The sequence below is a fragment of the Hippocampus guttulatus genome, chromosome 8 (genome assembly GCF_054856545.1).
Source record: "Hippocampus guttulatus isolate MCC_2025c chromosome 8, RoL_Hgut_1.0, whole genome shotgun sequence".
Classification (NCBI taxonomy): domain Eukaryota; kingdom Metazoa; phylum Chordata; class Actinopteri; order Syngnathiformes; family Syngnathidae; genus Hippocampus; species Hippocampus guttulatus.
The window spans coordinates 2,069,934-2,087,280 of NC_141268.1; positions in this window are offsets into that span (position 1 = coordinate 2,069,934).

Genomic DNA, 17,347 nt, shown 5'->3' on the forward strand with positions numbered 1-17,347 from the left:
CTTGGAGACCACCTTCCAAACCTGATGGTGCATCGGAGTTACCCGAGTTATGCCGCACCGTCAGTGGGTGTTATTTAGATATTTTGTGTCATGTTCCTGTTCGTGTTCACCCAGCGGGTGGCAGACTGGAGCCTTCTGGGTGCACACCTGCTGCCAATGTTGTCATTCGGGAACCATGTATTCAAGGACTGACAAACTGCCAGCAGTTGTTGGATTATTGGTGACCTTGTTTGCTGCTCTGGTCCAAGTGATCATTTTCTAGACCTCTTGTTCACGCCATAGTTGTCCTCGTTCCTTTAGTACCTGGTTTCTTGTAAGTAATATCTGGTTTAGTCAATTGCCTTTGTTTTTGTTTGTTTCGCCTAATTGCATGCTGGACATATCATTGGGTGTCTCGGTTAGACTACCTCCTTGCCTTTTGCAAGAGCTTTTTGTTAAGGTATACTGTAGTTTTTCCTGGTTCTTTCAACCAGCGATTTCTGTTCACACTTTGTCGGTCCGTTTTTGTTCTTGTAAATAAACCTTCTTGTTATGAAGTTTTGTTTGAGTCTACGTTTCTGGGATCCTAAAACACTATTCGGCTCATTTCGAACTGTGACATTTTTAAGATGAAACTGGTCATAATTCGGTCAAAGATATACTTCCACAGTGATTCGGAGGCATTGTTCCATGCTGTTGTAATTTCTGAATGAAATATGATGACATCCACCAGACAAATCTGCGTAGCCCCAAAACTTAGACCTGCTTTTAGCAAGTCTATAATTTCATCTACCTTTGGTCACCGAATCACAAGACGTCCCAGGAGTGCAATCAATTATGCTGGAACGCCTATCAAGGCGTAGGGTGGTCTATTCATAAACATGCTAAAATGGACTTGCCTGGGCACAAAAAGGAAGCTATTCGCACAGGCAGCCAGAGCACCTCAGTCTCATTGGTACAGCCCCTCCCTGGGTACACTCGTACCTGTCTGAAAGCAAATAGTAAGAGTTTATCAGTGAGAGGTAGTGAGTTTTGGACCTAGGCCTCCAGTGGGTATTCTGTGATCTTATCCAGCTCTGAATAACACCAAAACATCACAATTTCTTCTTGAAAAGAGGGGGGGTCAGAGGAGGAGTAAATTCTAAACATACTTTTGATACACACGATCGAGACAATATAAGGAAGAATTACAAAAAAATCTTGAATGTTGGATTGATAGATTCATTTCCAACAGCCAGTGGTGGCAAATGAGGGACTGGTGAGGGTGGCAGCTGCCTGTTAACCCGCATATATACTGTACCAACATGGACCCAGTCCCATCCCCACTGCAAGGAATGCATCTTGTGGGAGATATGGCGAGGGACAAGAGTCGGAAATTAAGTATAGTGACGCAAGACAGAGGACTAAAGTGGACAGGAGAAGAAGAACATCCCATCGGTCTACAGAGTTCATCCATCCATCCATCCATTTTCTGAGCCGTTTATCCTCACAAGGGTCGCGGGGGGTGCTGGAGCCTATCCCAGCTGTCTTCGGGCAGTCGGTGCGGGACACCCTGAACTGGTTGCCAGCCAATCGCAGGGCACACATAGACGAACAACCATCCGCGCTAACACTCAATTTTGAGTGTTCCTTGAACTTGCCATGCATGTTTTTGGAATGTAGGAGGAAACAGGTGTACCCGGAGAAAACCCACGCAAACACAGGGAAAACATGCAAACTCCATAAAGGGAGGCCTGAGTCGGAATCGAAGCCTGCACCTCTGCACTGTGAGGCTGACGTGCAAACCAGACGACCACCGTCTACAGGGTCTTGAAGCTTGGACCATGCAATGCAATGTGGAAACCATAGGTATGCAAACTAGTGCGACACGACACCTCTTAGGGAGGCAACAAGTGTTGCCACGTTCTTTGTTCGTGGACAGGGCCGCAGAGCCACTCATCCCAAAATACAGAATAGGTCTTGAGGACACATTGCGAAAATGAGGTGAATCTAACCAATCTGAGGGAACATTCTGACGTGTCCCTGACATATAAAATTTACGCCGACTTCCCTGAGCTTCAAGCTGGGCGGCCTATACTTTTAGCTCATCGGTAGCGCTCTGTGCCCCCAAACCGGACACACAAATTTGACCCCCAGAGTGGGTGGACACCGCAGGAGTAAAAAGTAAAAATGTCCCCGCACGGGGAAAGGTTGAAACCACAGTTGAATTAAACAGAAACTGAAGAACAACATGGCAAACCTGTGTTGCCAAAACTGGATAATTATAGTTATTCCTAAATTGTTATTTGCAGCTGTGCTTGCTGTATTCACTGTAATTCTTTTCACTGTATTCCTTGAGGAAAACGTTGTCCAACCACATATTTTGATTGGGACTTTTTCCTGCCACTGGAAATTTCTTTCATTGTATTTATTCATGGACTGGATGAATTTTCAATAAATTTCATTGTGTGTTCTATCCAAAAGAGATGTGTTTTTATGGACAACTGGGAAAACAAGATGATAGAAAATTGCCATTAATTTCATACAATTTAAGGAAATTTTTTTGAGCAATATATTTACAGTTAGGCGGCCCAGTGGGCCAGTGGTTAGCACGTCGACCTCACAGTGCAGAGGTACCGAGTTCAATTCCATCTTGGGCCTCCCTGTGTGGAGGTTGCATGTTCTCCCGAGCCTGCGTGGGTTTTCTCCAGGTACTCCGGTTTCCTCCCACATTCCAAAAACATGCATGGCAGGCTGATTGAATACAGTACTCAAAATTGTCCCTAGGTGTGAGTGGGAGCGTGGATGGTTGTTCATCTCTGTGTGCCCTGCAATTGGCTGGCAACCAGTTCAGGGTGTCCCCGGCCTACTGCCCGAAGACAGCTGGTATAGGCTCCAGCACCCCCACCTCCCTTGTGAGGATAAGCGGATGGGAAAATGGATGGATGGATATATTTACAGTTGACCCCAGTGCTAATCACAGTGAGTAAGGAACAGGCCGACCCCTGAATAGAAAAAAAATCTGCATATAATGTGATCCCTCGTTACTTTGCGGTTCACTTATTGTCATGATTCGGTTTGGGACCAACAGGTGGTACTGTAGGGCCATTTTCACAGCCCCGCTTTGTTCAGCGAAAAGGTCGGTGGTGATGGACAGTCTGCGGCTGGATCGATGCATGGATTGAGGAGCCGCCGATGAGAAGAAAAGAGCGTCAGCGCAGAGCGCCGATGCGTATGTGGAACTGGGAGTCGTGGCTTGGAACTGAAGCGGACTTACATGGGACAGGAGAAGAGAGCCATTCTCTCTTTTTCGTTAATGGATGCTACAGCTTCTTGTTGCTTTCAAGCTTAGCTTGTAGCAGACGTGTGCACATTGCAGCATGATGTCTTTGATCCACTGGTGAAAAGGACACTTGGATTCGCTCCTCTTTCATCGATAGCTGCTTCAGACAACAAAGTGTATGCAGGAAAGTGGTTAAGAGCGCACGATTGTCTATGTCTCATGTGTTGTTTTGTATTATTTTGTCAGCGGCGCAGACACCCGCAGCGGCTCCTCTTGTTTTATGTTGAGAGGGAAGAAATTTAATCTGTGCTGTATGTTACACATACAGTACATTTGACAATAAAGTTTATCCAATCCAATCCAATCCAAAATTGAAAATCGAAATTATTGTTTCAGTAAAATATTTTTATTTTGCACATAGAAAACTGATCCATGATTCCATGTTGATGAGAGCATTAAAACGGGAAAAAATAGGACAAAAAAAAATATAAGAGGAAATTCAGAAACGATAAAAAATGTGTGCGTAATCACTATTAATTATGAGTTAATTTGAGTTAATTATGACAGTTGCGTTTTTCATTCGATTAAATATTTTAATCGTTTGACAGCTCTAATATATCAATATTGGAGATATATATAATATATATATATACTGTATATATATATATATATATATATTAGAGCTGTCAAACAATTAAAATATTTAATTACTTTCCATCAACAACAGTGAAAAAAATATTTTCTTCAACAGCTCTTTTTATGGAATAAAAACAGAGCAATATAACAATATAAAGTGCACATCTAAGGTAAACTAGTACTCAGCCTACAGTGGATTTAAGCCATGGTTGCATACTTCGTTTTTCTCAAGTTTGCTTTGAACACAGCAGTCAGGCTATGTTGATTCTGTCTGTCCTTCTTGCGCGGAAGTCTCTCTACGGTTTTGTGTAGACATAATTTCGGATGACTACATTTGGTTCGATGACAACACTGGAGACGTTTTATTTTCGCTAGGTCGCTACCACTGCACCGCTGAACTTTCGTTGTCATGTCACCGCCTCAGCGCACCGTCACTGTCAGACGAACACAGAGAAGCTCCACCCGCTCTATTTATATGGACACGGAACACTGTAACCTTCCACACAAAATAGTTCCAAACAAGTAACAATCGCGTCAGTGGCATACATCGTATACCTATATGATACAGGTAACTTTGGTCTTGTCAGTGGAGCAATCTGGCAACTTTTTAAAAGTAAACTTTCCAGTCATAAACTCTTTAAGTATCCGTTTTCGGTGTCTTGCGCTGCCGTGGCTGGCAAAACAAACGTGCGTGGACCTATGCAGCGCGCTTGTTGTTTTGTTTCTGCCAAGTAAGTACCAAGTAAGTAAGTAAGCCAAGTAATCACCAAGACAGGCTATGGATACCGCCTCAGAAATGGAGCTACGATCAGTCACCTCCTCTACATAGATGACATAAAGCTGTATGCTAAGAGTGAAAGGGACATAGACTCCCTGATCCACACAACCAGGATCTACAGCAGCGACATCGGGATGTCATTCGGGCTTGAGAAATGTAGTCGGATGGTGACTAAGAGAGGAAAGGTAGTCCGCACTGAAGGGGTCTCACTCCCTGAAGGAACAATAGCAGACATTGAGGACAGCTACAAGTACCTCGGTATACCACAAGCCAATGGCAACCTCGAACTGGCAACAAGGAAAGCGGCTACAGCCAAATACCTCCAGCGAGTGACGCAAGTCCTAAGAAGCCAGCTCAATGGCAAGAATAAGACCCGGGCAATAAACAGATATGCCCTGCCAGTGATCAGATACCCTGCAGGAATAGTAAGGTGGCCAAAGGAAGAGATTCATACCACGGACGTTAAGACCCGAAAGCTCCTAACCATGCATGGAGGGTTCCATCCCAAATCCAGCACCCTGAGACTGTACGCAAGCCGAAAGGAAGGAGGCCGTGGACTAGTGAGTGTGAGAGCCACTGTCCAGGATGAAACATCCAAGCTCCATGAATACATCAAGGAGAAGGCTCCAACGGATGACGTACTCAGAGAATGTCTCAGACAATGGGGAACAGAGGATGAGGCGCTGGAAGAGGGACCATCATGGGAGGACAAGCCCCTACAAGGGATGTACCACCGGACCATAACTGAAGTGGCTGATCTCAAGAGGTCCTATCAGTGGCTAGAGAGGGCTGGCCTGAAGGACAGCACAGAGGCACTCATCCTGGCTGCTCAGGAGCAGGCCCTGAGCGCCAGAGCCATTGAGGCCCCGATATACCACACCAAAATGGGAAACACCTCCGAAGGTGGTGGAGAATGACAGAGCGAAGATCCTGTGGGACTTCCAGATCCAGACTGACAAGATGGTAATGGCGAACCGACCAGATATCGTGATCATAGATAAAGGGCAGAGGAAAGCCGTTGTAGTGGATGTAGCGGTCCCAAGTGATGGAAACATCACAAAGAAGGAACACGAGAAACTCGAGAAATACCAAGGGCTCAGAGAGGAGCTGGAGAGAGCCTGGAAGGTAAAGGTGACAGTCGTGCCTGTGGTGGTCGGAGCACTTGGGGCAGTGACTCCCAAACTAGATGAGTGGTTGCAACAGATCCCGGGAACAACATCGGACATCTCAGTCCAGAAATGTGCAGTGCTGGGAACAGCAAGGATACGGCACAGAACCCTCAAGCTTCCTGATCTCTGGTAGAGGACCCAAGCTGAATGAGGTATGGACACCACCCGAGGGGTGAGACGAGGATTTTTTTTTTATCGCGAAAATGCCGCAAAAGGTCCACGAGAGGCAGCGAAAGAAAGTTTGCAAAACAACAGCGAGCCACATAGAGCAACATATACAGTCCTACATGTATATTTCATGTTTATGTTTACTGTAATTTTTTTTAATCACTAACCTGACATATTTTATACATATAATGTATATATATATATATATATGTTAGTATATAGTATTGAGTAATGTTAATTACCACAAACATTTACTTCTACATGCATGTATATCATGAAATGTGGCCTTATAAATGTTATATATACTCATACACATGTACATATTAAGGGTGTGGAAAAGAATCGATATTAATTGATGCATCGATGCGCACGTGCGCGATGCGAGTGCATCGGCTCATTCACTGGGTATGACGCAATTGACGGGTGAAATCTAGATTCATCACGATGCATTGGTTGGTCTCGGTAAAATCCGATTCAAGCGCCGTTTTATTCATGTTAAACGTCACCTATCTGCCCTTTCCTAGGTGCGATGAATGCACCATCATTATTTTGCGTTTTGTGTTGAATACGGACGGAAGCCGTGAGTCACATACAGTGCAGTATACCACTAGCGAAACACTATGGAAGTTCGCGCAAGCAGCAGCGAGGAAACTACTATATTTAATGCACCCGCAACATTCAGACTTTTTTTTGGAAATACTCCGGCTTCGAAAAGAAAGACGGAAAGCTTGATAAAACCTCCGTAATTTGCAAAGAATGTCGCACTAAGAAGCCATACAACGGCAGCACCACAAATATGCAGACCCACTTAAAACGATGGCACCACATCACCGACAAGTCCCCCCCCCTTTAGTTCCTCGTCGGACACCGGAGAAACTCTTGGCAAACCAGGTCAGGATCAGAAAAAAATCGCCTCTTATTTTGGGGGTCCCCTTGCAGCTCACTGTGAACGCGCAAGGAAAAACTATATATGGATGACTCTTTTGGACATTTAATTTTGAGACACTCAGTGAGAGTGGTCTGTGTACCCTACAATACATACAGCAGCTTTGAGGCTGTGACTGCCACATTGTTTAAATTGTATTTTTTTTCCTGTCCTATGGAGATGGATATTTCATATAAGACACTCAGTGAGGGTAGTCTGTTTGTGTTTACACTACAGCAATGAGCTGTGAGTCTCAGGTGCCAAATTGTTTACATTTTCTTTGCACAAAACCCAATTTTGAAAGGGCTTAAATAAGTTGTTTTACACGTTCTACTGTTTATAAGGAATAAAGTGGTATCCTTTTTGCAATACCATACTGAATTCCATCTTTTTTAAAACCTCTTTTCTTTGCTTATTTGCATCATGTTTAATTGCACAATATCGCAACAAATTGCATTGTATCGTATCGGATCGCATTTATTTGAACTAAATGTTATCGCGTCGTATCACATCGTGAAGGCGGTGAAACGTATCGCATCGTGTCGCCAGAAAATTCCATGTATCGTTTAAGTATCGCATCGCTGGTAGTGCATCGAGATGTGTATCGAATCGTCCTCAGTGCTGAGATTCACATCCCTAGTACATATACCTGTAAAAAGGGGGGGGGGTGACTACTTCACGGATTTTCCTCTTTTGCAGGGGGGGGGGGGGTTCTGGTCCCCATTAACCGCCATAAGTGAGGGATCACTGTAGTTGATGCCAATTGAAATGCATTATGTACCTTTTTAAATATTCAGCTTATAATCATAAGTGGTATTTTTTTCTGAGTGTATTTTATAATTAATATTGATGTTGTGCTTGTACTGTTTTGGACTGTATTAAAACAAAGAAACTAATCAGAAGTTGTAGTTTTTAAGTAATATGTACCATGATTTTACCAGTCCGGCACATTGAGGGAATAGATTTTCCTCAATGTGCCGCCTGACCTAAAATTATCTAGAGAACCCTGTTTCAAGATGTTCATTGTGTAGTTGTAACCATGAGCCAGCATCACTCAGAAATGCACCAGTAATTCTGAATTATATGCATTATATGCCCCACATAAAACAGTGTCAGTCAAATACGTATTTAAACTAAAATAATAATATATATTATTTTAGTTTATACATATATAATATTGAGGTTATCTTATCTTATTTTATAATCTAAGATAAGATAAGAAAACCTTTATTAGTCTCGCAATGGAGAAATTCCCAATTCACAGCAGCAAAGTTATGAAAGGAAGAAGTAGAACAACAAAATATAGGAGCTGCTGGAAAGGCAGCCACTCTCGCGGCGCCATTTTGAAGTCAAAATAACAAAAATAACACAACACAACACATAGGACACAAACAGTCGTGCAATCTAGAAATGACAAAAACATTTTATATCCTGCTGTGTTTACAATCCAGCTGGCCGTTGCCCATTTTTCCACCTCATTGTCAAGGAGTGTGAAGATGTCCTGTAAAGTAAGCATCTGTGGCTCCACGCGTCATAGCTCCTCCCTGGAATATATGTGGTCACAGACCTTGCCTCTCGATGCAGTTTTTCGGAATTAGGCATGTTGCAATTAAGAGAATGGTACATGCGGCCCATGGCCAAATTATCCTCCATTGTTGGCTGACCTTTCACTTCACACCATGTCGACGACACAGCCATACATCTGCACACAACCAACTACTCATGTGCCCATATGTTTATTTATTTTTTTATCCTAGGGCACTTGCCTTGGACTTCACCCTGCTAATACTACTGCATATTTCCGCTCTGGAGCCTCCTTTATGTTCAAATTCAATACATAATCAACTGATGGTGTCAGTGAGGGTGACATTGTCTCTACAAGGCTGGCCTTGAGAGCACTTACACTAAATGGCTCTTTACAAAATGGCCCTTCAGTGTAAGCCAGTTCAATTGCACTGTCGAAAGGAAAATTACCTGCCAGGGGCCCCCAAAGGGGAACTCTTCACTGATAAAGGACAACGGGAATCATTTAGGCTAACGTCTCCACATTAAAAGGAGCTCATTTAACAAGGACGACAAATCAAGGTTAAAATTATTGTATCTGCATGAACAAGAAGTTGGTGCTGTAGATTTATCTTGAATAGGAGACACGTGGGAAGGAAGGGGTTGGGAGGAGAGAGAGAGAGAGAGAGAGAGAGAGAGAGAGAGAGAGTGCCTGCATACAGTTGCAATGGATTGCCTGCTAAACAAGGTGCATTTGTGCTGCTTGTTGGGGGGCTCATCAGAAAAAGTGAGAGTGAGAGGGTTGAGCTGGGGGGGCCTCTCATCTTCACACCCTCTTTGTCTCCAGGCCATCTGCTGGCTTTTGGTAATTGCTTTGTGTATGTGTGTATATGTGAATGTGTGTGTGTGTGTGTGTGTGTGTGTGTGTGTGTGTGTGTGTGTGCGCGCGCGCACATTCGTGCGTGCGTGTTTGGAACTGGATAATTGCAAAGGACATTCCATCACCTCGAAACCATTCCCACTACAGGACCAGGTGAGCTAAGCCAGCCCACAGGAAGCAGCAGACACTGTGTCACAGCAAGTCACACTGGGAGAAAATTTACAGCTTTGGTGAAAACTGCACCATTGGCAACGCTGGATAATTGTGACCCCACTTTGGACCCCACCACTTCAATGCCCAAAATTTCAAATATCTTCTTGGGCATATTTGTCAAAACGTCTCTACCACTTACTGCACAAGTACTTAACACAGATGACTGAAAATGTTTGAGTCACTTTGGTTCATTTTTTTTTTTTGGTGGGTCGGGATTGTTTATTGTTTGGTGGTGGATCCGTTGAAACCTATTCATGCCAAAACAAAAAGAAGAACATAGCAAAATTACAGGTGACATTATCTCTCACCAGCAGTACCACAACAGAATCAGCTGTAGCGTATATTTGCTTTTTTTTGGCTATTGTAGTGGGATACTTATACATCTTTGAAAATGTATAAATGTTATGGATTTCTTTAATAGCACTACCCTCTTAAAATGAAGACGATCATCAGGCTGACTACACCTGACGCATGGCTCTCAGACCGCTAAATTCATCTGAAAAGAAGAGTGACAGTCGAGGGAAGAAAACAGTTAAATCACCACAGAGCTCAAAGGAGCTCGTAGCACGCATGAAGCTGGTCAGACTGGGTTAGCCGGATGTCACTCCTCTGACATGTACAGTTAAAACTGGTGCTACTGGAACATTTGTGAAGAAACACACCTACTTTAGTCTGTACATATGCTTCAAGTCTTGACATTTTGCCTCTTCATTCAAAAGCCGTGCAGTCAACGCTGTCTGTCTAAAACACAACGTTGTACTTTCGCAGGTGGAATCCGAACATTTTGTACTTGTTTTGACCTGTGCACATGATGGGTCTGTCAAAGGCTTAATGTCTCTCATTGTTAGTTTTTAGCATGACGATGTGGATTGATTGAATGAAAATGTTTGTGAAGACAGACAGATCACATTCTGTATTCATGACAAATTTATTCTGAATTACACAGTTGGAGTCTGTCAAATCAACTTCGTCTCGCAGTCTTACCTGCAGTAGCTGATCTTCATAAACAAAAGACCACTAAAGTTAATTACTGGCCGATTGTTCTAACTTGCACTCACATGCAACAGCTCTCAAGATATTCATTAATAATCAATCAAATGAAGAGAATATCATTCCATAACACAATCTCAATCATTATTTTTTCCCCAGAATCTTTTGACAAGTGAGATTCTTATTGAGTCATTTTCTCTTTACAAATTGTTGCAGTTCCAAAGTATGAGTTTTGAATTTGAAAGAATCTTGTCTGCAAGGTGACCACAATGTTTCCACCATTGCTGAAGACCCACTCAACTGGATGTGATGCAACTGTGTTCTTATTGTAACCGTGAAAAGTATTTTTTATTAACTAATTTTTAAAAAACATTCAAATGTTTTTAACTTCATTTAGCAGACTGTTTGTAAACCACTGGAGCCGGGGCATTTCCGGTTGGCAGGAAAGTGATTGACTACTACTTACCTCTACCTGGACGCTTTATTGCTGTCACGCAAACCAGAGTTGCTGCCAAGTATTTGGGGCCCTGTGAGGAAAAAAGTATCATTCAGGCCCTTGAGTCTTTGTCAATCCTGGGCCCTTAAAATCATCGTCACTTTGCTTGGTGATTAATCAATTTTCTGTCATTCGGACATGACGGGGTCATGTGCATGGACTTATAACATGGACTGTCAGTTGGCTCTCATAGCTGAAGTCAGCCATCTTGCGTTGCCTCTGTTACTGTCAATTTCTGTTATTGTTTTCACTGAAACCACCAATTATAAGTGATGTATGGAATAATGAGAGTCTTGCAGAGAGCAAATGTCACTGGCTGCATCGACCATTCAGAGTATACAGTATCATAAATTGTGACGTACTGAGGTTAGCTTTCATTTTAGGGCTACAGCTAAAAAATATTTTGGTACTTGTAAATCTAACTGAAAAATTCACTTTGGGACGAATAACTAGTCCCTTTACTGAGATCGGTTTAATGAGTCTCTGCATTGCTACTTGATTGCTCTTGCCTGTCTAACTCCCGATGACTGAGCTGGGTGGACTTACGATGTGATCGTGGAGGTTTTGTTTGACACTTTGCTACTCGATGACCCCGCAACCTGCAATAGAAACAGGAACCTGACTGGACACGCCGCATCCATTCTTCGGGAGAAATTCACCCACTTCCTAGCTGCATAGGTTCATCTCGGATGGCTCGGAAGTCGATGGTAGAGGCTCGTCAGCTCGGGTCTCACCATGTGTCGAGCGGCAGGCTCGGACGTGCTCGGAGGGAGATCGGCACTGTTCATATTCCCCGTTCCCGGCGTCTCTCCCTCAGATGAGATTGTCCAACCGAATCGACAATGTGATGAGTTCCTCGAGATTGGTAGACTCAGACTTATCCCGGACGGCCAGCTCGTCCTTCAAGGTGGCACTAAGCCCGTGGCGGAATATGCTACGAAAAGCACAGTCATCAAAACTGCTCTTGGCAGCGAGAATGCAAAATACCAGGGAATAGTCAGCAACAGATTGCCGCTCCTATATGACCGCCCTCTGGCCTCTCTTCCCCGAACACGGTGGTGGAACACCAATGAAATTCGGCAATAAAGTTGGGGAAGGAAGCAACCGTAGAACGATCATTTACATAGGTGCAGGGTTGCTGATCAAATATCAAAGGAGCACTGGTAAATGAATTGCCCGCATAAACCAGGCTCGCCATCATAGCATGATGGGTGGGGCAAATTAGGTTCTCGACAAGCTGCGGGAGCATGAGAAATTCCCATGCCCGACTGCTCAACTGGTGAGCCTAATTCCTCAAATCGGTGGGCCAGCTGGGCAACTGCGCCACTAAGTTCCGTTAACACGGCCACCTGCTGTCCCACCAGTAGTCCCCGGCTGGCCAAAACTTCCCGAAATATATCCAAATCTGCGAGACTGCTAAAGTATAAATAGAAATCGCTAGCAACAAAAGCCATGAAAAACACAAGAGAACAAAACGCGCTTGCAAACGGCAAGATCACCAAAAATCCACAAAACAAGAATCCAATCACACGAACATAAAATTAGTCAACAATAGTTCAACAAAAAGATAGCTGCAAAACCATCTAACGAAACGAATGCGATTTTGAGCAAGAGTGAGAGGTCTAGAAGATGGCACTTCAGCATGAACAGTGAACAAGGTCAATAATCCGAGAAACACTAGTTATCTTGGAAGTCCTTAAATACAAGGAAGCTAACTGTGATCTTCCAATGTTGGTGGAGGAGACGGGTGGAGAGCAGTCTGTCGCTGACTGGCTTCCAGCTGATGATGGACTTCATCCTGTATAGCGGAATAGCTAGGGCAACACCGTGGAGGCCTCTCCAATCATTCAGGCCACTCCACAGAAAAAGATGCTCGCCGGCTGTGGTTTCTCCGGTTCCGCGCCAGCATGACTCACAAAGGCCAGCAAGGGTGATGTTATACCTGGAGAGTTCATGGGAGAGTATGTTGGATAGCCAGGGCGCAGGAGTGTCTGGATGTTCCAACAGGCAATGTGGGTTTTATAGCGGAGTTTCAAATGTCGCTCAGGTGCAGGCAGAGGTCTGTTACCAGGAAGGTCCGTCCGGTTAAATGTGGTTGCTTTATTGGCTTTCATAACTATTATCTTTTCAACATGCTGGGTAGTTGGCCCTGTGATGGCTAGTCAGCTGGTGGGCCTGCCACCTCAAAGCACACTGGCGGGCTGCGAATTCCTGACATGAGTCAGGGGCGGAACTGCTCATTTGTGCCATCCTAGTGTCATAAGCCCCCCAAGGTGACAGGCTCCCCAATGCACCAAGCCTGGGCAGGCACTAGGTAGGTTTAATCTGTCACACCTCAATAAGGTTACACAGTTCCTGTTCCCGGTGGGGCAAGGCCCCCAGGACAGTGACAGATATCACTATCATGAGTAGCATAAACAAATGTTGGAGTTGGCCTAAGTTCTTCGTGACAGTACACACACCGTATATAAATGAGTACTCGAATTACTTGAGGATTCATGTCACTCCCATTTCATTTCATCGTTCATGGGTGTGACAAGATGATGCAGATGAATATTTGAGTGGCACTCTGAGATATACGGTACCTTATGAACATTTTATAATTTCATTCTTACCCATGAAATGAGCATTTTTTGAGAGTTTCTTACACATTTATTGGTACAACCGTACGCCACACATCATGACCTCCAGCATAGAGAATTTATGTGGAAGCGCAGCGGAAAAATCAATGTATTCAAGACCGGTGTGCTGGGATGACAGCTGACTCCAGATGATGGCGTGCCTCGAGTTCGTTTACCAGTCTCCAGCTCACATTTTGGCAAGTTCCACAATTTTTATTGGAGAATCACGTCTTGATAATCTCATTATCTGATGAAGTTGAGTGAACATTCCCAACGACAGGCACTATGTATACAAATTTTCATATTTATATTATGCTAATTTGCATATTTATATTAGGTCGTAGAGAGAGAGGAGACTGGGACGCCAACATTTCCTTATTGATTGAGATGTATGAAAGGAACGTGTTTGGCTTTGTGCGAAAAAACACTAAAACACAGTGTTTTAGTATGAATGATTAATGGAGCCCTTCCGCGGTATGTTTGACCTCATCAAGGGTTTTGAGAATTGTTGTAGCCATGCCCTAAAATGTACAGGAAATGATCAATGAGTATTTGATTGTACAATTGTGGACCATTTTTGCACATTGACAGGAGTCAAACCTTTGACACCTCTTACTACAAATTTCATCCGATTGACTTCAAACTTGGGCTGGACCATCTTAATTCCTGGAAGTTTTTCTACATACTATATTATAAGGGTGAGACATCAAATTTTGCTTTTGAAAATACTGTAACTTCTTAATTAAGCCTTGTCAAATGTTTCACCGTGAGCTAAAAAATAAATCAATTAGGAGCTTTATGTAACGGTCCACCAAGTAGAAAAAAACTAAACTAAACCTCACAGGGAAAGCCACCATTTTCAATTTACTATTTGGAATTTGTCACCGTTTCTGTCCTTTTCATATTGGTCATATTTTAACAAATTACTCCTAGGGAATTTATCCGATAATCTCAAATCTTGCGTGTTTCATTTCACAATGGTTAGGATTAAAATTGACTAAAATCATGATTTCACCACACGCTGTTGCAGTGGCAATGGGCTGTTTACAAAGAAAAATTATGCTGTTTTTGAGGGTCTAATGTGGGCGGAAACTCATGAAACTTTGCACACATATCAGACCTGTCATAAACATCTACTGTATATTCTAGAGATTAAGATATTTTTGGGAACAACCTTCAAAAAAGTCAGTTGGAGCCTTATTCTAAATCCAACAGGAAAATTCACAATTTTTGGTCTTTAATAAAGCTCATATTATTAACGAGTTCCTCCTAATTGATACGATCATCTTCAAACTTTGTTTCATCTACAGATGTTTAAGATGAAAAATTTAAAGCTTTTTATCCTGTCACGTGCGTTTGCCATGGCAATACGCTGTGAAAGAAAAATGATGCTATTTTTTAAGCTCTAAATTTGGGGAAAAACTTTGGACACAATAATAGGAACTACTGGAATAGTTTTCCATTTACTGACATTGGTTTTCTAAAGTGATCGTGGGCCCATGTGGTGATACTGCCCGAGGAAGCAAAGGTCACAGGATTTCAATGTTGGTTTTCGGCCTTGCCACCTAACATGCCGTGATTTATCCAGATTTGCTCAACCTTTTGATGATATTATGGACTGTGGCTGTTGAAATCCCTAATCTCTTTGTGATTGTAAAATGAGGAATGTTGTCCTTAAACTGTTCAACTATTTTCTCACGCAGTTGTTCATAAAGAGGTGAACCTGGCCCCATCCACGCCTGTGAATGATTGAGCAATTCAGCAAATTATACCCAGTCATGGCAGCCACCTGTTTCCATTGAGCCTGTTCACCTGCAGGATTTTCCAAACAGGAGCATTCCTCAATTTTCTCTTTTTTTTGGCCACGTGTCCCTGCTTATTTGGAACGCGTTGCAGCCATAAAATTCTAAGTTAATAATGATTTGTTAACAACAAAGTTGATTTGTTTAGACATTAAATATCATGTCTACGTTGTGTATTCAATTATAGGTTGAACATGATTTGCAAATTAATATATTCTGATTTTATTTAGTCTTAATTTTTTTAACGCCCGATTGTAATTTAAAAAAGAAAAACTTTTCTTTTGATGGTGGCGCGGACACCCGCAGTGGCTCCTCTTATTATCGTTTTATGTTGAGAGGGAAGAAATTTCATCTGTGCTGTACACATACAGCACCTTTGACAATAAAGTTGTATCCAAAATTCAAATAATTTGGAATTGGTTTTGGAATGTATAATGGGCTTTTCATCAGCACAATCACAAAGTGCGACAGACTTAAAACGTTGAACATACTCAATAGGAAAAGCAACAAAACGACAAGGGTTAAAATCATATAAATAATTAAAAATGTTCAGGCCTGTTTGAAAAAAGTCCAGACTCTGGGTTTCCCTCAACTTCAGGCTTAGCAAAAACATTTATATTTTAGAGCACATGTATCAAATTCAAGGCCCGGGGGCGAGATGTAGCCTGCCATATCATTTTAAGTGGCCCATGAAAGCAAATAAAAAAATGACAACATCCACGATGCTTGCTAAAATCTGTAACAAAATTTCAAATTTTCATAGGTAATAAATCAGTGACATATTGTCAGCATTTTCTTGTTACCAAAGCCCTCATTACTTAAACAATAATTGAATAAAACGTTCTTTTCTTTATATAGTTTCAGTCATAACGGCCCTCCAAGGGAATGTCGCCCGCGACAAAAATGAGTTTGACACGCGTTTTAGAGGGTTATCATCCTATGTGCCAGTACGCGGACGTGGCCATGGTTGTGGTGGCTCTTGACAGTTGCTCGCAGCAATTTGGTCAGAGGACTAGCCGTGACTGAGGTGTTTTGTCAGTTGTTTTGGCATGCACGCGGACTCCAGAGGATGCACTCAGTCACCATGTTTTCTAAAAATGTCATGCTAGTAATGTAGCAGCATGGCTTTTGTCAGAAACTGAAGGGGACAAAGGGAGGAGTTGAAGCGAGACTACATTCAAACGTAGACAGCATTTATAAAACGGCAAAAAGGCTACATTAAAAATGTGTTTGCATTTATAGAACTGCAATGTCCTCCTTCAAGCAGTTTATGCACAATTTGTGCTGCTCCTTTTGGTGAGTGTGCCGTGGCCACGGGAAGGCAGTATAATGCAGATATGTAGTCAAAAGAAAAGTACTTCTACAACATTTCAGTGAATATAATATTCTACTTTTCTAGAGAGGATACATATTTGCAGTGGTACCTCTACTTACGAATGTCTCTTCATACGAAATTGTCAAGTTACGAAACACATCAACAAGAAAATATTGCTTCTTGTTACGAAATAAATTTCAAGATACGAAAGGTAAAAATACAGTATGGGCTGGTAGTCGCAGCTCCGAGGTTCCTGAACGCAACATACTTATATAGCTGCTCTGCAATTGGCTGTTTCTGAGCATCATCCTGGCATCCCATTGACTAAGAGGGACTTCCACCACATGTGTCTCTGCGTAGAGAATAGATAGATAAGTCTATGCAACGTCCTCGTCATTCGCCCCTCCGGCCATGAAGTGTTCCGATAGATTTATGTGAATGTGAATCACCCAGAAAAAGTCTTCACCAGTCGGGCGATTGCTCACTATTCTGATGTTTGCCTTGGACATTTTCGAAGGATTGTTAAAAGCCGACAAAATCAAATGTCCTTGGATCAGTTCTTACCAAGACGCCAGGCAAAAACCACTCTGAGAGAGAACATGAACTAAAG